At 37.3% G+C, this 25752-nt stretch overlaps 1 protein-coding gene and 1 pseudogene across 1 annotated transcript in view; one reads left to right on the plus strand and one right to left on the minus strand.

The window, feature by feature from the left end:
- Positions 1 to 25752, plus strand: part of EYS (eyes shut homolog) — a 1667443-nt gene that overhangs the window by 869369 nt on the left and 772322 nt on the right. The gene's annotated exons all lie outside the window — the stretch shown is intronic.
- LOC132437415 (NADH dehydrogenase [ubiquinone] 1 beta subcomplex subunit 6 pseudogene) lies at positions 21489 to 24154 on the minus strand (annotated as a pseudogene).

Genomic DNA, 25752 nt, shown 5'->3' on the forward strand with positions numbered 1-25752 from the left:
TTGTTCAGGCATTTTCGTGATTTCTTCAGGCATATCCTCCCCTCCATGGCTGGGTCTCTCACCATCAGTTCTCAAAATGGGTTGAGAGCTCCCTGGGCAGCTGGTGACCTCCACAGAGAGGCTGGCCTCTCTCTCCATCAGGGTCCCCCCAACACTCCCCGTGTACCTCTTGCCCAGGATCTACCACAGTCCAAAGTTGTTTCTCATCCTTCCTCTCCTTTTATCAAGGTCCATACTGGGTCCGGAGGAAACACACACAATTGAACCATTCATGGGTGGAAGTACAGCTTCTATCTAAGCTCAATCCTTTTCATTTTGCTGTGTGGTGGTAGTTTCAGCCACTGTTTCTTACCCTTTAGATTTCTGGGTGTAAGTTAGACACCCATCCACCTTTTTTTTTTTTTTTTTTTTTTTTTTTTTTTGCGGTACGCGGGCCTCTCACTGTTGTGGCCTCTCCCGTTGCGGAGCACAGGCTCCGGACGCGCAGGCTCAGCGGCCATGGCTCATGGGCCCAGCCGCTCCACGGCATGTGGGATCTTCCCGGACCGGGGCATGAACCCGTGTCCCCTGCATCGGCAAGGCGGACTCCCAACCACTGAGCTACCAGGGAAGCCCCCATCCATCCTTTTATAAAAATTCCAAAAGACACATATAAAACTCTGAGTGTTTCCTTTGACCCCTCTCCTCCCCCATTTGATCTGCGGTGGTGATGGTGCACCATCCCTCCCTCGTAGTGTGAAGGATTCACAGTGCACAGACAACATGCTCCAAAGACATCCTCCGACTTTCAGCTCCTATGACATCTTTGATTTTATCCCCTTCACATCCTCAGATGGGTGAGGAGACCAGGGGGCACGGAACATGCTCGTAGCTACCTCTGTTACAAAGCCAACAAATGTGAGCAAATGCCTTTCTCTGATTGTAAGTGTAGTTAACAATTATTTTCCGGTAATCTCTGCTAAACGTAAAGCCACAGTTTAACATCAAGTCACATACAGATACATTTAAAAGGCCACTAAGATTGCTTTGATCTTTGTCAAGGAGAATGTGTTCTCCTTTTCACTTAACAGGTAGGCTTCTGAATAATTTGTGTAAGCTTCAAATTAGGAGCAGACAAATCTCCATAACAGACTTACAGAAAAATCTGGAGTCTGCTGTCACATTTTTCTTTTCTCTCAAGAAACTCCCAGAACCACCCACGTTGAGCCTTCCCTGGAGGGATCCTTGCCACTCACAGCCATGCTCAGTGCTGTCCAGCTGCTCCTCCTGGTCCTCTGGGAGCTGGCCAGTGCTCCCTCAGCTGCTGGAGGGTGAGCAGTTCCCCCTGAGCCCTGTCCCGCTGCCCAGAAGCACAGCATTCAGCTCTTACAAGCGGCCGCTCCCTGGAGGCTCTGTATTCACTACTTGCTACACAAGCTGCAGGGGCTTCAGCTCTCTAGCAGCTCCTGATTGGACCACCTCCCCGCCAAAATATTTCCCTAGCTCTTTATGATAAAGCAAGATGTTAGCTTACATTTAAATGTGATTTTCAACCAAAGGCTACTTTTAAAAAGAAAATATATATTTATAATCCCATCATAAAGAAGGAAAATTTAACTTGAAAGACAGTTTTTCAACAGTCTATATGCGGATCATACATTTCAATCCACAGAATGAAATGAAGCCTGGGCAGAGACCGCAGAGTATGTATGCAAAAGCAGGAAACGCCATGAGTAGTATCCAGAGAGATCCACCCAGGGCTGGATGACATGACAAAGACCAGCCACAGCACAGAGGTGGAACAGGATCTGCACTAGGCGATAGTTTTATTACCAGGAAAACATACTTGTTTTTACAGATAAAGTCAGTTGGCTTTATTTCTTAGAAATATTTAGGAAAAGAAAAGAAGATTTGATAATTCTTTTAGGAATTTGTTGCTTTGTTTAAATGACAGCATCAGAAATTTGAATGATTTTTTTTTTAGGTTGTCAGGTATCAGCTTCCCAGCATAGATGAGATGATTGTTAATAACATGTAAAGTTTGAAACAAGGCAAGCTTTGTAGGACACTTTTACCTTTGTTAATGAAATGGCTGGATTGTAAAGGAATGTATGGTATTGAGGACACATGAAGTAAACATGGGCGACTTAGTTTGGAAAATAGCAAAGGCCTAATGCCAAATAAGTTATTTGCATGTTTACAGCATAAAGAGGAAATGAAAATTTATTTCATGATACAAATTGGTTTATATGTACTTTTCTGGGAAATGGTTGAGGTTCTCCAAGAATATGTGCATTTCTGTAACTGGAAGAACACATCTGCTCGAATACTCTAGTGAAAATAATCACTTTCTTGATTTTCTATTCTGAGAACCAGGTCTAACATTCAAAAGAAGAATTAATTAACCAGAGAGATCACATGGCACACCCAGCATATAGACCCCTCCTATTTGCAAGAGAAATTTGAAAACCATTTCCAGCAGAGAGATCTCCACTCTCACCTGTTTCACTACCTAGGATCCTACCTCTTAATTCACCATCAACTCTTCATGCTTTGTATCTTTTCTTGTAACTGGGGAATCGTGTTGCCCCTTACATGTCTATTCTTGAAGTTTGTATCCCTGCCAAACTCTTATCAATTTTTACCCCACTCAGTTATTGCCTTAAGTTCTAGTTCTCCAAGTTATGGCTTTCCTACCTACTCCCTTCCGCCTGCTCTCTAAAACCTTCTCAGAAAGAACTGCTGTCCTATCTTTTTACCCTGAGCACACAGTTAGAAGTCCCCCAGCATCTGGCACTGTCTTCTAGGTGTAAGCCCTGATTCTTGGATCTCACTGGAATGTGGCCGTTTGCCTTTGTGTGTCTTTCTGATATGTGACATTCCATGCATAGCTTCTCAGCCTTACCTCCCCACTACTGAACCCAGAAGTAATCATGCTGTATGACACTAGTGAGAAAGACAAGGTTAAGTCCAAGTTTATGGCTTTCAAAACTTGATGGAATATAATCTTATAAATGAAGACATGAAGATTATTGTATTAGCTTTCTCCAAGAAACTTGTAACTGATTTTTCCAGGTTGATATCTATGCTATGCTACTATGTAGATATATTTTTATGAAAGGATGACTTTACTATTAAATTGATTTTGAAATTACATGTATGAATAGAATGTACCTTTGCATAAAAGTTCAAATAATTATTTTAACATATTATTGGAGTATAATTGCTTTAAAAGTTGTGTTAGGGCTTCCCTGGTGGCACAGTGGTTGAGAGTCCGCCTGCCAATGCAGGGGACACAGGTTCGTGCCCCGGTCCGGGAAAATCCCACATGCCGCGGAGCGGCTGGGCCCGTGAGCCCTGGCCGCTGAGCCTGCGCATCCGGAGCCTGTGCTCCACAACAGGAGAGGCCACAACAGTGAGAGGCACGCTTACCGCAAAAAAAAAAAAGTTGTGTTCCTTTCTGCTGTATAACAAAGTGAATCAGCTATACTTATACATATATCACAATAACCCCTCCCACGCTTCCTATCCCATCCCTCTAGGTGGTCACAAAGCACCAAGGTGATCTCCCTGTGCTATGTGGCTGCTTCCCATTAGCTATCTATTTTACATTTGGTAGTGTATATATGTCCATGACACTCTCTCACTTCATCCCAGCTTCCCCTTCCCCCTCCCCATGTCATCAAGTCTATTCTCTACATCTGTGTCTTTATTCCTGTCCTGCCCCTAGGTTCTTCAGAACCATTTTTTAATTAGATTCCATAAATATATGTTAACATATGGAATTTTTTTTTTCTCTTTCTGACTTACTTCACTCTGTATGACAGACTCTAAGTTCATCTACTTCACTACAAATAACTCAATTTCATTTCTTTTAATGGCTGAGCAATATCCCATCGTATATATGTGCCACATCTTCTTTATCCATTTATCTGTCAATGGACACTTAGGTTACTTCCATGTGTTGGCTATTGTAAATAGTGCTGCAATGAACATTGTGGTACATGACTCTTTTTGAATTATGGTTTTCTCACAGTATATGCCCAGTAGTGGGATTGCTAGTTCTATTTTTAGTTTTTTAAGGAACCTCCATACTGTTCTCCATAGTGGCTGTATCAATTTACATTCACACCAAAAGGGCAAGAGAGTTCCCTTTTCTCCACACCCTCTCCAGCACTTATTTTTGTAGATTTTTTGATGATGGTCATTGTGACTGGTGTGAGATAATACCTCATTGTAGTTTTGATTTGCATTTCTCTAATGATTAGTGATGTTGAGCATTCTTTCATGTGTTTGTTGTCAATCTGTGTACCTTCTTTGGAGAAATGTCTATTTAGGTCTTCTGCCCATTTTTGGATTGAGCTGATTGTTTTGTTTTGTTTTTTTTTTTTTTTTTTTTATTTAATATTGAGCTGCATGGGCTGCTTCTGTATTTTGGAGATTAATCCTTTATCAGTTGCTTCATTTGCAAATATTTTCTCCCATTCTGAGTGTTGTCTTTTCATATTGTTTATGGTTTCCTTTGTTGTGCAAAAGCTTTGAAGTTTCATTAGGTCCCATTTGTTTATTTTTGTTTTTATTTCCATTGCTCTAGGAGGTGGGTCAAAAAGGATCTTGCTGTGATTTGTGTCATAGAGTGTTCTGCCTATGTTTCTTCTAAGAGTTTTATAGTGTCTGGCTTTACATTTAGGTCTTTAATCCATTTTGAGTTTATTTTTGTGTATGGTGTTAGGGAGTGTTGGAATTTCATTCTTTTACCTGTAGCTGTCCAGTATTCCCAGCACCACTTATTGAAGGGGCTATCTTTTCTCCACTGTATATTCTTTCCTCTATTATCAAAAAATAAGGTGACCATATGTGCCTGGGTTTATCTCTGAGCTTTTTATCCTGTTCCATTGATCTATATTTCTGTTTTTGTGCCAGTACCATACTGTCTTGATTACTGTAGCTTTGTAGTATAGTCTGAAGTCAGGGAGCCTGATTCCTCCAGCTCCATTTTTCTTTCTCAAGATTGCTTGGCTATTTGGGATCTTTTGTGTTTCCATACAAATTGTGAAAGATTTTGTTCTAGTTCTGTGAAAAATACCATTGGCTGTTTGATAGGGATTACATTGAATCTGTAGATTTCTTTGAATAGTATAGTCATTTTCAAAGTGCTGATTCTTCCAATCTAAGAACATGGTATATCTGTCCATCAGATTGTATCATCTTTAATTTCTTTCATCAGTGTCTTGTAGTTTTCTGCATACAGGTCTTTGTCTCTTTAGGTAGGTTCATTCCTAGGTAGTCTATTCTTTTTGTTGCAAGCGTAAATGGGAGTGTTTCCTTAATTTCCATTTCAGATTTTTCATCATTAGTGTATAGGAATGCAAGAGATTTCTATGCATTAATTTTGCATGTTGCTACTTTATCAAATTCATTGATTAGCTAGTAGTTTTCTGTTAGCATCTTCAGGATTCTCTATTTATAGTATCATGACATCTGCAAACAGTGACAGTTTTACGTCTTCTTTTCCAGTTTGGATTCCTTTATTTCCTTTTTTCTCTGATTGCTACGGCTAAAACTTCCCAAACTATGTTGAATAATAATGGTGAGAGTGGGCAACATTGTTTTTTTCCTGATCTTAGTGGAAATGGTTTCAGGTTTTCACCATTGAATGATGTTGGCTGTGGGTTTGTCATATATGGCCTTTATTATGTTGAGGCAAATTCCCTCTTTGCCTACTTTCTGGAGGGTTTTTATCATAAATAAGTGTTGAATTTTGTTGAAAGCTTTTTCTACATCTATTCAGGTTATCATAAGGTTTTTATCCTTCAATTATTTAATATGGTGTATCACATTGATTGATTTGCATATATTGAAGAATCCTTTCATTCCTGGGATAAATCCCACTTGATCATAGTGTATGATCCTTTTAATGAGCTGCTGGATTCTGTTTTCTAGTATTTTGCTGAGGATTTTTGCATCCATATTCATCAGTGATATTGGCCCGTAGTTTTCTTTTTTTTTCTTGTGACATCTTTGTCTGGCTTTGGTATCAGGATGATGGTAGCCTCATATAATGAGTTTGGGAGCTTTCCTCCCTCTGATGTATTTTGGAAGAGTTTGAGAAAGATAGGTGTTATCTCTTCTTTAAATGTTTGATAGAATTCACCTGTAAAGCCATCTGGTCCTGCCTTTGGTTTGTTGGATGATTTTTAATCACAGTTTCAATTTCAGTGCTTGTTATTGGTCTGTTTATATTTTCTATTTCTTCCTTGTTCAGTCTCACAAGTTGTGCATTTCTAAGAATTTGTCCATTTCTTCCAGGTTCTCCATTTTATTGGCAATAGTTGCTTGTAGTAATCTCTCATGATCCTTTGTATTTCTGCAGTGTCAGTTGTTACTTCTTTTTCATTTCTAATTATGTTGCTTTGAGTCTTCTACCTTTTTTTCCCCCCTTTTTTTCTTGATGAGTCTGGCTAATGGTTTATCAATTTTGTTTATCTTCTCAAAGATCCAGCTTTTATTTTTTTTGACCTTTGATATTGTTTCCTTCATTCCATTTTTGTTTATTTCTGATCTTTTGTTTATGACCTCTTTCCTTCTGCTAACTTCAGGATTTTTTTGATCTTCTTTCTCTAATTGCTTTAGGTGTAAGGTTAGGTAGGTTATATGAGATTTTTCTTGTTTCTTGAGGTAACATTATATTGCTATAAACTTCCTTATTAGAACTGCTTTTCCTGTATCCAATAGGTTTTGGGTCATCGTGTTTTCATTGTCATTTGTTTATTGGTAGTTTTTGATTTCCTCTTTGATTTCTTCAGTGATCTCTTGGTTATTTAATAGTGTATTGTTTAGCCTCCATGTGTTTGTATTTTTTACAGTTTCCTTTCCTGTAATTGATATCTAGTCTCATAGCATTGTGGTCGGAAAAGATACTTGATACAATTTCAATTTTCTTAAATTTACCAAGGCTTGATTTGTGACCCAAGATATGATCTATCCTGGAGAATGTTCCATGAGCACTTGAGAAGAAAGTGTATTCTGTTATTTTTGGATGGAGTGTCCTTTAAATATCAATTAAGTCCATCTTGTTTAATGTATCACTTAAAGCTTATGTTTCCTTATTTATTCTTATTTTGGATGGTCTGTCCATTGGTGAAAGTGGTGTGCTAAAGTCCCCTACTATGATTATGTTACTGTCAATTTCCCCTTTTTTGACTGTTAGTATTTGCCTTATGTATTGAGGTGCTCCTACATTGGGTGCATAAATATTGAAAATTGTTATATATTCTTGGATTGATCTCTTGATCATTATGTAGTGTCCTTCTTTGTCTCTTCTAATAGTGTTTAATTTAAATTCTATTTTGTCTGATATGAGAATTGTTACTCCAGCTTTCTTTTGATTTCCATTTGCATGGAATATCTTTTTCCATCCCCTCACTTTCAGTCTGTATGTGTCCCTAGGTCTGAAGTGGGTCTCTTGTAGGCAGCATATATATGGGTCTTGTTTTTGTATCCATTCAGCCAGTCTATGTCTTTTGGTTGGAGCATTTAATCTATTTACATTTAAGGTAGTTATCAGTATGTATATACTTATTACCATTTTCTTAATTATTTTGGGTTTGTTATTGTAGATCTTTTTTCTTCTCTTGTGTTCCCTGACTAGAGAAGTTCCTTTAGCATTTGTTGTAAAGCTGGTTTGGTGTTGCTGAATTCTCTTAGCTTTTGTTTGTCTGTAAAGCTTTTAATTTCTCTGTTGAATCTGAATAAGATCCTTGCTTGGTAGAATAATCTTGATTGTAGTTTTTTCCCTTCCATCACTTTAATTATGTCCTGCCACTCCCCTCTAGTTACAGAGCTTCTGCTGAAAAATCAGCTGTTAACATTATGGTGATTCCCTAGTATGTTATTTGTTGCTTTTCTCTTGTGGCTTTTAATAATTTTCCTTTGTATTTACAGTTTGATTAATATGTGTCTTGGCATGTTTCTCCTTGGATTTATCCTGTATGGGACTCTCTGCACTTCCTGGACTTGATTGACTATTTCCTTTCCCATATTCGTGAAATTTCCATCTATAATCTCTTCAAATATTTTCTCAGTCCCTTTGTTTAGCTATTCTTCTTCTGGGACCCTATATTCAAATGTTGGTGTGTTTAATGTTTTCCCAGAGGTCTCTCTGACTGTCCTCAATTTTTTTCAATCTTTTTCTTTATTCTGCTCTGTTGTAGTTATTTCCACTCTTTTATCTTCCAGATCATTTATCTGTTCTCCATCAGTTATTCTGCTATTGATTACTTCCAGAGAACTTTTAGTTTCATTTATTGTGTTGTTCATCATTGTTTGTTTGCTTTATAGTCCTTCTAGGTCCTTGTTAGACGTTTCTTGTATTTTCTCCATTCTATTTCCATGATTTTGGATGATCCTTACTATTATTACTCTGAATTCTTTTTCAAGTAGACTGCCTATTTCCTCTTCATTTGTTTGGTCTGGTGGCTTGTTACTTTGCTCCTTCATCTGCTGCATATTTCTCTGTCTTCTCATTTTGTTTAACTTACTGTGTTTGGGGGTCTCTTTTTTGTGGGCTGCAGGTTCATAGTTCCCTTTGGTTTTGGTGTCTCCCCCCAGTGGCTAAGGTTGGTTCAGTGAGTTGTGTAGTTTTCCTAGTGGAGGGGACTGGTGCCTGTGTTCTGGTGGATAAGGCTGGATCTTGTCTTTCTGGTGGGCAGGACCTCATCCAGTGGTGTGTTTTCGGGTGGCTGTGAACTTATTATGATTTTAGGCAGCCTCTCTGCTAGTGGGTCGGGTTGTGTTCCTGTCTTGCTAGTTGTTTGGCATGGGGTGTCCAACACTGGAACATGCTGGTTGTTGATTGGAGCTGTGTCTTAGTCTTGAGATGGACATCTCCGGGAGATCTCTCACCAGTTGATATTACATGGGCCTGGGAGGTCTCTGGTGGTCCGTCCTGAAGTTGGCTCTCCCATCTCTGAGGTCAGGCCTGGCACCCAGCTGGAGAACTAACAGCCTGACACCCAGCTGGAGCACCAACACTCTGTCAGCCACACTACTCAGAAGACAAGGAAAAAAATAAAGATAAATTAAATTAAATTAAAAAGTTATTAATATAAAAAAGTAAATATTATTAAATAAAAAAGTAATAAAAAAAGACAAGAGTAACCAAACCAATAAACAAATCCACCAGTGGTAACAAGCACAGGAAACTAAACTAAGATAAACATATAAATCAGAATCTAGTCAGTTGCATACAGCAAACCCCAAGTCTACAGTTGCTCCCTTTCCACCACCTCAATTTTGGGATGATTTGTTGTCTATTCAGGTATTCCACAGATGCAGAGTACATCAAGTTGATTGTGGAGATTTAATCAGCTGCTCCTAAGGCTGCTGGGAGAGATTCCTCTTTCTCTTCTTTGTTCGCACAGCTCCTGGCATTCAGCTTTGGATTTGGCCCCACCTCTGCATGTAGGTCACATGAGGGCATCTCTTCTTTGCTGAGACAGGACCGGATTAAAGGTGCAGCTGATTCCAGACCTTTGGCTCTCTCAGTCCAGGAGGGAGGGGTACGGAATGCAGGGCGAGCCTGTGGTGGCAGAGACTGGTCTGATGTTGCAACGGCCTGAGGCGCACCATGTGTTCTCCCAGGAAAGTTGTCCCTGGATCACGGGACCCTGGCAGTGGTGGGCTGCACAGGTTTCTGGGAGGGGAGATATGGATAGTGACCTGTGCTTGCACACAGGCTTCTTGGTGGCTACAGCAGCAGCCTTAGCATCTCATGCCCATCTCTGGTGTCTGCACTGATAACCATGACTCGTGCCTGTCTCTGGAGCTTGTTTAGGTGGTGCTCTGAATCCCCTCTCCTCGTGCACCCTAAAACAATGTCCTCTTGCCTCTTAGGCAGTTCCAGACATTTTCCCAGACTCCCTCCCAGCTAGCTGTGCTGCACTAGCCCCCTTCAGGCTATGTTCATGCAGCCAACCCCAGTTTTCTCCCTGGTTCTGACTTCCAAAGCCGGAGCCTCAGCTCCCAGCTCCTACCCCACCTGGTGGGTGAGCAGACAAGCCTCTCAGGCTGGTGAGTACTGGTCGGCACCAATCCTCTGTGTGGGAATCTTTCCAGTTTGCTCTCTGGACCACTGTTGCTGTGCTCTCCTCCATGGCTCCAAAGCTTCCTCCCCGCCAACCCCCATCTCCGCCGGTGAAAGGGCTTCCTAGTCTGTGGAAACTTTTCATCTTTCACATCTCCCTCCCAGAGGTGCAGGTCCAGTCCCTATACTTTTGTCTCTGTTTCTTCTTTTTTCTTTTGCCCTACCCATGTACATGGAGGAGTTTCTTGCCTTTTGGGATGTCTGAGGTCTTTTGCCAGCATTCAAAATGTTTTGTAGGAGTTGTTCCACATGTAGATGTAATTTTGATGTATTTGTGGGGGTGAAGGTGATCTCCATGTCTTATTCCTCTGCCTCCTCTCCTCTCCTCTTACTCCTTTCAAATAATTTTTTACTACATTTAGCCCTACATTTTTTTCTAATTGAATTAAATTAAAAATGTGTTTTTCCATGTTATTTTGGAGCTAAGTGTCATACCAAAGTACAATGTGAAACTATTAAAGTTAAATATTTGGTGGAAAATAAATAAATTTGCTTAGACTAAACATCTATGAAACCATTATAATTTTCCTTTTAACCAAGTATAAACGTGAATATTTTTATTTCTCTCAGTGTTCCACAGAATACAGCTAGGATTACAATTGTGTAGAAGAAAGGGTTGGTAGATCTGGCATTCTACATTTGACTGAATCCCTGTTTAAGTATGCAACTTCAGGATAATCCATGATTTCTTTATCCATTGTACAGTTCTGTTTGTAAGGAGAAGTAACTCATTTAACTCAGCTATTTGTAATTAAACTGTTACAATATTTTGAGTGCGTTTGATCTTCAATATTTGATTTAATGGTTATAGATTTATTTAACAGCATGGAGAGTATAAATTCAGAATGTATGATGCAATTATTATAAATTAATTCCATCTTAGTTGACTTTTAAAAATTGGAATTTAATGCACTTATATAAAAGGGGAACCCTAGTTAATATACAATAAAATTATATGAGAATTACTTAAACTTAGGCTATAAATGTAAATTACATTCTTATTAGCATATAAAACTTTCAGTATTACTGTTGTCAAGATATTTAGGCATAGCCATAAAGCATAGTTACTGCTAGAGTTAATTTTTTTGAAAAATAAAAATGAGTTCATCTTTACTATGTTTTCTGGTGGCACTGAAAATGTATTTAATTAGCTTCTTAAAAATAATTATGTGAAGAGGTGATTAAGATATGGTCATTATCATCATTGCCTAAAATTTTACCTCACACACACATATAGCAATATATGCATGTGCACATGTACAGGTATATGTAGCTCATGAAACATACACAAGAATTGCTCAATATGTTAATATAAACATTTAAATCAACTCTGATACTTGATAATTACATAAATTAGCATCTATTTGAAAAGAAATACCCATATGAGGCCTTCAAGATCACAAGGTTTTAAGGGTCCTGAAATTTACTAGCAAGATTCCATAACAAATTTTTAGCAGAAATTGAGGAATTGAACATAAATACCTCATATAAAATTAAATAGACATTTAAGATTAAATACATAATCATTAATGCACTTAAACAAAGCATTCCTATTTACGTACTTTTACAAATGAATCTACAGGCTTAGTCAAGATATTTTCTTATTCATATTGAAAGTGAGACTATATTTTACTGATCAACTGAAGAGTGGAAAATTGTCCAAATCTGTGTACAATTTTAAAAAAGAAATACTGCCTTTATGTTTATGTTATAACAAAATGTGCAGTCAAAATGCATTATGCTAAGTACTAATTTACATTTCAATTTTGTTTTCAAGTATTATTTTCATAGCTATAACTAATTCATCTAAAAGTAATGGAAAATCAAGCAGCAGTCATCTCTTGAGCTATAGGTTCTGAAGACCTATTTGGAAAATAAAATGGAACAAATAAATCTATTACTGTAGAGAAAATGTTCAAATATAATTTAAAGATGGAACAGCCTTGCACTTATTTGTAATGTGCAAGGCAAAATTTGTGAACCTCAGATATTTGTGACTACTCCTTATTTTTGTGAATAAAACTTTCCACACTTCTGCTTTTCTTACCTAATCTGTGTTCCCTTTTCTATTTTTCTCATTCTCCTGCCCCTTTGGTATCCTAAGTTTGAGTCTCTCTATAGCCCTTGCTTTGACAATCATATCCACTCCTGCAAATTCTATCATAAATGTTGTGAAAATGTTTTACTCATCAGGGTTAAACTGAACCTGACTCTGAAAGCAGTTACTCATAGAACCAGCAGGATTGCTGGAGAAGCAGCTCTTTGCAAAAGAAGACAAGATAGGCAAAACCTTGACACAAGAACATTTACTTGGGATGTCATCACTAGCCCTGCCACAGTTAGACACTAGTGTAATGTAGTCAGTCTGATACTATCTCAGACCCTCTGCCTTTGGCATATTCTCTCAAGATGTTAGTATCATTCAGGAGCATTCAGTTGGCCATGCTTGGGTCACATGGCCATGCTCCAGCTCTCTAGGATGGGTAAAAGAAAGGTCTTCATTCTCTCAAGATAGGTGGTGCCACGTAGCCTCCTAAGTTTCTATCTACTTGTTACTTGTTTCCCCCTGGACTTCCTAATTAGCATTGAAATTCATCATCTTATATAGATAACAAATTTCCCAATGATTTTTTTTTTCTTCTGACATCTTGATCTTCACTCACACCTGAGTTTACATATTGATGAGGAGTCCAGAAGAAAGCACTGGTCTGGCCAGAGAGATCAGAAGCGTGAGCGAGCTCCAACCATGGGCTGTGCTCTCATGGGAGAAGCACCACTCTATTCATGGAGATAGTTTTATGCAAATTCTTGGGGGGAAAGATTCAGTGTAAGGTATGTTAAAAGTCATCATAATTCTTTCTCTTAAGAATGTTCTTTCTAAAGCACAGCAGCAATCACACTATTTTCTGTTTTAAGACCTTAATTGTTCATCTGTTACCACTGTAGAATAAAATTATAGTCTTTCTCATTGGATTGAAAGTCCCACAAGATTTATCTTTCACTGACCATTACAATTTCACTTAGTGCTAATCAAAATTCTTCATCTTTAAGCATACCAGAAATTTACATGGATCACAACATTTACTGAAGTGATACCTTTCTTCACAATGTGCCCTCCAACTACATAGTTATCTCAATTGTTCTTATAAATATCCTATAATATTCATGAAGATTTAATGCCTTTCTTGGTTGCCTTGACCTGAGGAATTGTCTTCAGAGATATCTATTAGTGATCCATTAGCTGTCCATTATTTATTTTCCATTTAACACTCACCCATTTGTTATAGGGACAGTGAAAATATTTTTTTCTTATTTTCTGCTCAGTTTATCATACATAGAGTAGATGATACAATTTTATGTTTCAAAATTCAAAAGTAAGTAAATACTTTTCTTGCTGTGTAAGATACTAATTTATCATTTCAATTTTCATAGAATATAAGTTTAAAATATAAAAGTGAGTTGTTTAATGAAGAATGGCAAAATATTTTGATAAAGAAAAGAAAAAAGTATGTCAATGATAGTTTTACCAATTTTACATTATCTTGGGTAGAGAACAGAATAGCTCACATATAGCTAACACATTTTTAATTCAATTATATACTCTTTCATGAAATTTCATATTGCTTATCATAAAAATGTCTACCTGGCTATTTTATAATTAAAATTAAATTGAATTCCCTAATGGGTTTTAGATTCATAAGCATCTTATAGTAAAACTATATCAAAGTATTTCTATAAAAGTATAAGTAGAAAAAAATATAATATGTAGGGATATTTGGGTCAGTCTTACTCAGATTTCTTTTTTTCCTTTAAGTAGAATCAAAGTAACAGTACTAGGAGTTATATATCTATTATTTTTTCAAGGTGTCTCTAATTTTCAGAAACATTACAAAAAGGTAACAAAACCATGCACAAGTATAATAATTGAGAGTACATCAAGAGCGTTTTATTATTATTATTGATAGAGCTACTTCACACATCATTTTGGAATGATTTAAACATGAAAAGCCTTTGTATTCTAAAAATTTATTGACATGTAAATCTAGAGTGTCTACACTCTTACTTCTATTTTTGTTGTTTTTCCTGGGCAAATCCCTATGCCTGTCCTTGCTGCCTTCTCTTTCAATCTTTTTACAATCTTTAAACCTCTTCTATATATTTGCTCCATCTATTATGACCTATCATCTCTTTGCCTTTTTTCTTCTCATTTACCTGAAGTATCTCAGATCAATTAACATACCAGTCTTCAGCCTGCATCTCACTGAAACCACTGATCTTCTCATTTCCTTTCCAGGCCTTCCTATTCCCCCCTAAACCTCAACACAGGGAAGCCTCCCCAAGATGATTGTCATAGGCAACTTTCTCTGAGAGCATCACCATCTTCATTCTCAAAATCAGTGACCTTCCTCAGCCACATTTCCTTTAATCTTGCTACAGTGTTTACTGCCCTTCTTCTCCCCTACTTCTTAAATGTGTTGCCTACTCTGGTTGTTACTTTCCTTTCTAAATCCCCCTCCTATCTTTCTGAGCATTATTTGTTGTTGACGTTTTGCATAGAATACCCTCTGACAGAATGAAATATATCCTAACTCTTTAGAATTTCATTATAAATACAGGTCTTGGTTACAACCAGTAGAACCCAACGCTAGGTAATTTAGTAAATGCACACATACATACTACATGTGCACACACATATGTGTATGTATGCACACATGTATATGCATATATGTATGTATGCATAAATGTGTATATGTATAGACATACACTAAGGGGCTTTTATCAAAAAGATATTGAGGGGCTTCCCTGGTGGTGCAGTGGTTGAGAGTCCTCCTGCCGATGCAGGGGACACGGGCTCGTGCCCCAGTCCAGGAAGATCCCACATGCCGCAGAGCGGCTGAGCCTGTGAGCCATGGCCACTGAGCCTGCACATCCAAAGCCTGTGCTCTGCAACAGGAGAGGCCACAACAGTGAGAGGCCTGTGTACTGAAAAAAAAAAAAAAAGATGTTGAGGAAAAAACTGAAGAGATTTCAGAAAGGACACGTTTCAGAAAGGTCAACAGTAGCAGAACTAATGATGGTGTTTAGGTGCTGCCATTCCCATGGGCATGTTCCAAATATTCCTTGGTTATATCTTTTAGCTGAAGATGCAAACTTTAGGAAGCTAGCATCTGATTTGCATAGATGGGGTCAGGAAAGGTGGTACAGCTTAACACTACTGAAAATTTAGTGTATAAGTACTAAGTGCCAAAAACAAAATTCAGATATTATTAGAGAAAAAGGAGCAGTAGATACAGGGAAGGCAGAAAGAGCAGATATCCACCGTGTGTGCCTTTCCTTGTCCTCTCAGAAAGCTCCCTGGCTCTGAGGGAGCTGGCAGAGAGAGGGAGACCAGGGCAGCTGACTGGTGCGGTGTTTATGTCCTGCACGTCCAAAACCCAATCTTGTATATCCTTCCAGCTCTAATCAGTGGCACACCATCTATTTGTCTAAAAAGAGGAAATGATAGTGATAGTCTGATATTGGAACTCAATTACTAAATACATTGAACTAAAACATGAAGAAATAATATATCCCCAGAGCCCTTTTAATTGAGTACTACTCTTTGTCCTAAATCATCCTGAGATAGTGAGACACATTCACAGACCAATAAGAAGGAAGTAAACAAATCAATGTTTTTGTTATAAGGACTCCTCCATTCGGATCAGATGTTCAGCTTTTTGATAAGTATGTATGTACATACAGTTGTAGTGACTTTCTCTTCTGTTTCTTGGAATCTTGAGTTTCAGCTACATTATGATCTTAACTGGACAAAACAAACAGTTTTATATAAATAACTATTGTTGATTTGCAGAGATGATTATTTTTTATTTGTACAGGATTCTTTTTGCCTACTACGTAACATAGTTCAGACCTTTAAAATCAACCGTTAATATCCCTTGTCATTGCTACTCGTAATTAGAAAAAGGCTTAGCAGGAGAGAAGAAAGAAGACGGAGCAGATATGGCGGACGCATCACCTAAGGAGGGTGGGGTCTGGATGTCCTGGACACTCAGGCTTCCCTGAGTGGGCAGTCAAGTGGTGCCTGGGGTACACGGGCTCCCCTTGCTCAGTGGGTTCTGACTCTGGCATATTTTAGAACTAATCATTAATGCTTTCTTTCTGTTGACACATATAGGAAAGAGATGTAGATTCATAAATTGAGACCAAAGCAAAATTGAAGATCAGATGAATTTCCCCCCTGATATAAGCAAGCATTTGACCTATATTTTGGTATTTTGCAAGTAAATACTTAAAATTTCAATATGAATTTTGATTTTATAACATAATAAGATATAAAACATTTACTTTTGGTGCAGTGCACTAATAATCACCTTTGTAATCCAATTTTTCACAGAAGTGTTTTTGATTTTATTAAATAGTTGTTTTTAAAATGAAGTCTGTCTCTTTCAGTATTGTATAATCTTTTCAGGTATATCTTTCTTTTTTATTGGAGTATAATTGCTTTACAGTGTTGTGTTAGTCTCTGCTGTACAATGAAGTGAAGCAGCTATATATATACATATATCCCGTCCCTCATGGACCTCCATTCCCCCCCAGTCCCACCCATCCAGGTCATCACAGAGCACCAAGTTGAGCTCCCTGTTGTATACAGCAGGTTCCCACTAGCTATCTATTTTATACATGGTAGTGTATTTATGTCAAACCTAATCTCCCAATCTGTCCCACCCTCCCCTTGCCCTGCCCCATGTCCACACATACATTCTCTATGTCTGCATTTCTATTCCTGCCCAGCAAATAGGTTCATCTGTACCACTTTTGTAGATTCCACGTATATACTTTAATATATGGTATTTGTTTTTCTCTTTCTGACTTACTTCACCCTGTATGACAGACTCTAGGTCCAACCACACCTCTACAAATAACCCAATTTCATATATTTCTAAGGCTGAGTATTATTCCATTATATATATGTACCACATCTTCTTTATCCATTCATCTCTTGATGGACATTTAGTTTGTTTCTGTGTCCTGGCTATTGTAAATAGTGCTTCAATGAACATTGGGCTGCATGTGACTTTTTGAATTATGGTTTTCTCAGGGTATATGCCCAGTAGTGGGATTGCTGGGTCATATGGTAGTTCTATTTTTAGTTTTTTAAGGAACCTCATTCCTGTTCCTCACAGTGACTGTATCAATTTACATCCCCACCAACAATGCAAGAGGGTTCCCTTTTCTCCACACCTTCTCCAGCGTTTATTGTTTGTAGAGCTTTCGATGATGGCCATTCTGATCGGTGTGAGGTGATACCTCATTGTAGTTTTGATTTGCATTTCTCTAATAATAAGTAATGCTGAGCAGCTTTTCATGTGCCTCTTGGCCATCTGTATGTCTTCTTTGGAGAAATGTCTATTTAGGTCTCAAAATGGATTAAATACCTAAATATAAGACCAGACACTATAAAACTCTTAGAGGAAAACATAGGAAAAACACTCTTTGACATAAATTACAGCAAGATCTTTTATGATCCATCTCCTTGAGTAGTGAAAATAAAAACAAAAATAAGCAAATGGGACCTAATTAAACTTAAAATATTTTGCACAGCAAAGGAAACCATGAACAAGACAAAAAGACAACCCTCAGAATGGGAGAAAATATTTGCAAATGAAGCAACAAAGGATTAATCTCCAAAATATACAAACAACTCATGCAGCTCGATATCAAAAAAAAAAAAAAAAAAAAATCAGACAACCCAAACAAGTATATCTTTATCTTCTTAAGGAAAAATGGAAAGAAAAGCATTCATAAATGAATTATGTTCTATAATTTTAAGAGTTTCATATATATCAAAAATAAAAGAATTCAGATTGTAAAATGTAATATTAACATTTTCACTAAGAATTTCACTCTTTCATGTTATGAATATGTCTTCAATGTACATGATATACATGATAACCTGAATTTTCATTAACATTTGATAAACTAACATAGTGCCTGAAAATTAGTCATGAACATTTTCTTTGAAAAATATCCTGTTCATGAAATTGCCTGTGGATTTTATATCATTGTATGATATTCTCCCCTCTGTACTTTTTGTAGATGTAAATAATTTGAATGCCTTTGTCTTTCCCAAGTTTATTTCAAGCAGACTTCAAATTATCACTACCAGTATGCAAACATTTACTGCGAGACTAAATTTCCTACCCGGTAAATTTGAATATCAATTATAGAATTTAGGAGAACCAAATAATAAAGTGAAGGAGAAAAAATATTGATTCTCAGTATTCATTGAAAACAGTAATGCCCTTATCAAAATTTGTGAGGTAGAAGGGAATTAGACACACCAGTCTTCATAAATTGACTTAGCTTTTGCCTATGTCATTTCAAAACTAGCACTAACAAAAAGTTTGCAATTATGTTTTTCTTTTCTTTTTTATTATGTGCAATTATTAAAAATATCACATATGTATGTAACTGTTACCATTCTAGAGCAGAACAATAGCCATCTGTTCATGATTAGTTTTTGTGATATAAAGTTGCTTTTGAGAAGGACTCAGCCTTCCTTGATATATATAGTTGCAAACTACGCTGTCACCACAGAGAAATTATTTCACACCATGTTATATTCATTAGTGTGCACCCTGTAGAATGGGAATTGATTATTTTAATGTAGCCATGATGACAGTCTATATTTTCTAATCTCATCAAATCCATTGGATACAATCAAGGTTTGTTTCCATAGCAACCATGAGTGAAAGGAAGAACTACAGTACAGGTATATCCTGCACTTCAAAGAAGATGAAATTTCAAAAATGGGGGGGGCTAGGTGAATTCTGGGAGGAGGGGATTCTGATTCAATAGCCACCAAGAAGTGTCTATGAATCTTTGACCAAGGACTACACTTTAAATAATTTGCTACACTTTCAGGCAGACAAATCATGAAGAAGCAATAACTTCCAGGATAAAATTTGACTGTTCCAGGAAACAGTGCGTTCAAATTTCCTACAAGGCTGAAAAACATTTTTAAATCTAAAATTTGAAGATGATAGAATAACCATGATGGTTTAAAAGTAATCAGGCTAAGGTCTTGCCACTGCTCTGTAATTGTGAAACTGTAATTTTTATAATTTACAATTTCTGTAACTTAAAAAGAAAACTCATTTAAAACCAACATTCTTATTATTTTCAAGTTGCCAGAACAAAAATTTGCAGCCTCTTTCCACAGGAGGGAGTAAAGCTGAGTTATGTAAGAGAGACAGAAGAAATTATATCTTATTGATCCATTCTGAGAAGGTAGCAAAGACCTGCCTAGAGAATAACATAGAAAAAAGTTGTAAACTCTGGAAAAAAAGCAGGAGAACAGCAATTGCTGAATGGCAATGCTTAATCTAAAGATAATAGTAAGGAAATTAACTCTTTTTCCCTGAAGATCCAGTTGAGTCCCTCTAGTATTGATGAGAAGAGAGGCTTAGAGTAGAGCCAGGGTAGCAATTGAAAATCGACACTGCATCACTGATTGCCTAAGCCTGAATGTGATGTAATGTAATCCACAGAAACAAAAGCTCTTTGGGGTCCTCAATAACTTTTAACAGCATAAGAAAGTTCTGAGATCAACAGGATTGAAAGCCATTAGTCTGTGGTATTAAATCTTCTAAAAATACAGCAACAACTTGAGCCCAAGCCTACAGAAAATGAATAAAGAGAGAAAACATCGTGCCAGTCACATCATTTTAGGGCTTGAATAAAAATTAGAGCTTATTTTTCTATACAGAACTAATTTAGGGATGAGAAAACTGAGACCTAAAGCATGAACAACTACCTAGAATTTTACATTGGAAAAAGCACCCATTGTTCTTGACCCTAAAGCAATGCTCTTTCAGTTATTCTACATTGCTTTATTTAAAATGTATATTTTTTATTTAGCTTTAAATCATCAATATTACATTGTTTTAATCAATATGAGTGACTAAAGGCAAGAATTTTCTTGTTTATTTTTGTAACATTTCACAGGTTTTTTTTCAGATATATGTTTCTTTCTTTCATTTACAAAAATATTTTAAAAAGCAAGATAGAACACATATTTTTTTGTTATACACCCAATTTCATTAAGTTGCTACTAGTTGCACCTCTGCTAACATTATAACATATGGATGGACATTCAGAATGTTAGACACTCAAACTACTATAGTAGTAAGCATAATCCAACCAGTAGTAAGCATAATCTAACCATAACCTAATCTTCAGTAAGGATAGAAAAACACCAATCCTATTCAGGAATGGTTTCAAGTGTGAAAAACCCTTCACATTCCTTTACCACTTTATGTAAAGATGAGTCCTTTCCTTCTGGCCTGTTTATTTGTGGTAGCAGCTCTTCATTCTTTTTTTAAAAAAAGCAAAACAAAACAAGCAAGCTCATTGTTATAGAAACCTGACCCCAATAAAATTATATAGAGAATTGACTGGTAATTTTTTTTCTAAATTTGGAGATAAAGGAAAGAATGGGGATCCTTTCCCTCCCTGAGTTTCTATGTATTTGTTGTCCTCACTTGAGTCTCCATGTTTTAGAATCATTTAGTCCAACCTTTACCCAGTTGATTTTCATCTCTAAGAAACAAGATGTTTTCAATTTGAAAAAAAAAAAAAAAAAAGACTATGATATAGACAGTCTCTTATTATGGTCTTCATATGGTAATCAAATTTCAGTCCCCTCTCCAACTTCACCAGAAACTTCCTTGTATGATAGACGGTCTGTTCTACATTGTGTGTGTGTGTGTTTATGGGATGGATAATTTGAACAATTAGATAGACAGAATTTTTTTGAAGGTTATTTTGAAGTGTTGAAACTATTGCTTCTCACTGGTATACAATAGATCTATGAAGACTTCAGTTTCTCCTCTCATCAGTTTTTACTCAAATATTTCCCTTAAATAAGATAATTTTCTATTATGTTTCTCATTTAAAACATCTTGTATAGGAAGATTCACGTCCAAATATTTTTTGGTAAGAAGATAAGTAATCACTTTGTTTACCAGTACCAGTTTATCATTTTAAAAAGGTTTAATTTAATTGAATTTTCTGTAATACTACTTGAATTAGAAAACTTTAATAAAATTCTAAAGGTCTTTCATGTTCAAGAGAAAGAACCTAGTCTTAACAGGATTGCCTTCACAACTAATGTACTAGCTATGAATTCAGCCTTGAACTTTCTATGTGAAGTGAGGTTGGAATCACAGGAAAAGAGGAGGCACTTTTTTTTTTTATCTGAGTAAACTTTATTAAAGTTACTTTTCCAAAAAATATATCAGTACGTTTGGTAATGTAGCAATAAACTTGGGCTCAAACACCTTTGAAATTTTAAAAGTAATCTTCAATGATGTTGATCAGGAAATTCTTTCCTTGGTGGGATTACTTCCCCAGTTTCCAGAATTGTATCACCTAAAAATATTCTTGGCTTTCTTTCAACGATGGCATATGGTTTTGTATTCACATGATATTTGAGATAATAATGAATAATCCAGACAGGGGCCAGTACATGAGTACAAGCAAAGATGCTGTGTCGGTACGTCTTATAGATCATGTTCTTCCAGGGGGCCCCGTCCTGCAAAAACTTATTCCAGAATTGCTTCATAGGCCACGCCCTCCGCCTGGGCAGCAGCGGTTCACCCGGTGGCTCAGCTCTTGATCCTTCAGCCGTCGCCTTCGCAGCTCTCGCAGCTGTTGCGGCCGCAGTTTCTCGTGGGACGTACACCCTGTCGCTGCTGATACCAAGGCGTGCCCCCGTGTCTTGTCACGCTAGCTCCCGCTCTGCAAAGCGACCTTGCAGGATGCCAGGGAGCAGCGCACCGATATAGAGGGAGTGCTTTTATCGAAGCTGAATGTAATTTCCATGTTATGTCTAGGTTTCACAGGTTTATAAAAAAGGAGATGTTTAAACACATAACAATAAAATTATATAGTAGAATCTGTGAAATAATGAACACAGTTAAGTATTATATCCCTAACTCTATTCGCAGAAATTAAATGAATATCTTCTTATTCATTGTGTCCAAATATTTTTGTATCTTTAGTATGCTTATTCCAATGGAGTCAGAAAGCAAACTGGGATGAAGAAGGGGTACCATCTTGCTTCAATCTCCTTCTCCAGTTTCAGTTCGTAGCCTAAGATACTTGTCTCTTTACAAGTTGGTGGGCAGCATAAGGAATACTCTTTCCACAGCTTTCACTTCATTGTCCATACTGTTGCTTTTTCCTCCACTTTGGTAGGTAAAATTGATCAGAATCTGGCATTCAGTGGCATGAATTAGCTTTCATTCTGCATGGTACAGGTCAATGCTTACACATGTCATGCATGCACCCATCCGTCCTTGTTTTTTCTCTTGGACATGACAATCTTCACATACAACAGCCCTTGTGCCCCTAGTCTCCAGTCAGGAGGACTTTCTGGGCAAGTTATACTCCCAGGCAGGCTGCATGGCAGGGATGAGATGAATTTGGGGGTGAGACACTATTTTCCAGCTTTTCTACCTTCAACTTGAAGGTAAGTAGAATGCATTGAGTCTGGTTATCATGAATTAAAGGTGGGAGGTCAGAGATATGGCTGTGATCTCCGATAATGTTGTCTGGCTTTGTCTGGAAACCTAGCACTGCAATAGAGCCTATACTTGGATGTCTTTTTTTCTATTGAAATTCCACTAGTGTTTAATAAAGACAGAAGGTAAGAGGAATATGTGATTGGACCCCTAATATCTAACCAAATTCGAGAGAAGACCAATTTTAAAAATCAGTTAAAATTTAAATTACTATTAAGTGATGTAGAAGTCTAATTTTTTCAGATTAAAATGTGTCCATGGTATTTTAAAACATATCATAATCAGAAGTTATTTTGGTTTTGAAAATCTGACAGCATACAGTTTTCTCTTTGCCTCGAGTAACAGGAAAATAAACAATAGAACTAATATTTCCAATTTATATCTAGTGAATATTTTGATGTATAGAATAACATTATATGTGCATTGATTCTTGGTCTATTTTGAACTTAATGGAAAGAAAATAGGAATTTTCCTTTCCAATATGTAGTTGCTATTAAGGTTTCTTCAGTTAACTCATTTGTGTGTTAGAAAGCCTAATTATTGTGAGACTTGATACAAAGCAGTCAATATACCTGCTGTCCTGTGTGGTCTGAGCAGTATTAAATGGGTTTCTAGTAAATTACTGCTCATCAAACACAGACATCATTGTGGATCTGGCATTTCAGAGCTTCCATATTACCAATCTGGAAAAACAACACTAAATTCTTCATATAAGAGTTAAATAATGAACAGACAAGAGGAAGGCAAATATGATTTTAAAAACCATAAACTCAATCTTTCCAGTTCAAATCAATTGTGAGGTGACATCATGTGTGTTTAGGGCTGTATTGCTAAATCACGTGGCTTTAGGAAGCTAATGTTTGATCCTGTTACTTTAAATATATACAAGATCCTGTCACCAAAACCATATCTTCCCTGTTAGATTTCAGCCTCATAAATACTTTGGGAATGAGGAGAAATAATTTTTAAAAAGTGGCAAATCTCCACTTAGGTTGTCCTAAATGAGACCAATTCAGTAATGAAATAAAATTATTAAATTAATCAGGACATTGCCCACTTTATTTTAAAACATCTTAAAAACAGAGGTTAGCTTCACAGTGACAGAAGACACTCCCCTCGTCTCTCCTTTTCCATCTACAACCAGTAGAATGGAAATAACTCTGCCCAACACACCATGATGCTGAGGAAGCCACACATCTGTGCATCTGAAGGTGAGTGGAGTGGAACGTAGAAGATGTGGTGCCCGCTGGGCCTCGATCCTGACCCCCTGGCCGCAGCGCCGGATCCCCAAACCCCAAAGACTTGCTATCAGAAGAGAAGAGGCACACGTGACTCTGGCCTCTGGGTCCCAGCACCCACGGCCATGGGGACCTGGACAGCAGCAGCAGGACCACGACCCTGGTCCCTTTCGCCGGGGTGGTGCCTGTGACTTTGAACCCCCCATTGCAGTGGTGGTGCCGGAGAAGGAGACCCTGAACACAGTGGAGGCCCGTGCTATTCCAGTGCACCCAGGGGTGATTCTGGAGACAGCAGTGTCACCAGGAGAAGCAAGACACCAGGAACCCTGGAGGCACAAGTAGTGATGATGAGGGCACCAGAGACACCTCACGCAGAGGTGAATGAGGGTGGACTGTGCTGCTTCTCAAATAAACCAGAGGAAGCGCAGGGGAGAGAAACTGAAAAAGTGTGCTACAGTGCCACCTACTGATACACTAAAGAAAGGCCTCTCATTACCAACATGCTGAACTGCTTAAATCAAAGTTTAAAAAGCATTACCTAAAAGATAGGTGTTCACTACTTCAGATGTACAAGAAGAGGAGCAGCTAAATAAGCATCACACAAAAAGCGTGATAACATGATAACACAAGAAGAAAATGACAATTCTGCCAGAAGCCAAAATTAAAGTCACAGAAGATTGTGATCTGATAGAGAATTCAAAATAGCTGTCATGAAGAAACTCAGTGAGTTACAAGAACGCTCAGAAAGACAGTTTAATGAGCTCAGGGATAAAACTAATGAGCAGAAGGAATACTCTACCAAAGAGAGTGAAACTCTAAAAAAGAACCAAACAGAAATTCTGAAGCTGAAGAATTCAAAAAATAAGACAAAGAATGCATTAGAAAACATTGGCAATAGAGCAGACCATATGGAAGAGAGAATTAATGAGTTTAAAGATAGAAATCTAGAAATGATACAGGGAGAAGAGGAAAGAGAACCAAGGTTCTTTGTTAAAATGAAAAGAATTATTTGAGAACCACCCAACTCTATTAGGAAAGGCAACCTTAGGGTAATGGGTATCCCAGAAGAAAAAAGAGAGAGAGAAGGAAGCAAAGATTTATTTAAAGAAATAATAGCTGAGAACTTCCCAAACCTAGGAAGGAGCTAGATATACAAGCTAGCTCCATGAAGCTAAGAGAACTCTTAATTACCTCAACACAAAAAGGTCTTTTTCAAGACACACTGTATTAAAGCTGTCATAAGTCTATGATAAAGAATTTTAAAAGCAGCCAGGAAAAAAAGGACAGTAACCTACAAAGGACCCCCATATCAGACAATTGGCAGACTTCTCAGCAGAAACCCTACAGGCCAGGAGAGAATGGAATGACATTCTCAAAATATTGAAAGACAAAAATTATCATCCAAGAATACTCTCCAGCAAAGTTACCCTTCAGATATGAAGGGAAAATAAAGACGTTCTAGGACAAACAAAAGCTGAAAGAGTGCATTACCACTAGACCTGCTTTACAGGAAACGTTGAAAGGAGCTCTTCAACCTGAAATGATAGGCAAAAATACACAAAACTTTGAGTAAGCTGATAAATAGACATTCAGAATGAGAAAACTGTAACTCTAATCAGAATAGATTGTTAAACATTTAATTATAGGATAAAAATTGAAGGGGAGAAAAGCAGTAAGATTAATTATAGTACTTCAATTTGATAATGAACTTACAACATTAAAGAAAGGTAATTTGAGACAAAAAAAAAACATAAAAAAGGGAAGAGGAAAAGTAGGGAGCCCATACAGGCAAATGAAGATAAGA

The sequence above is a fragment of the Delphinus delphis genome, chromosome 14, assembly GCF_949987515.2.
Source record: "Delphinus delphis chromosome 14, mDelDel1.2, whole genome shotgun sequence".
Lineage (NCBI taxonomy): Eukaryota > Metazoa > Chordata > Mammalia > Artiodactyla > Delphinidae > Delphinus > Delphinus delphis.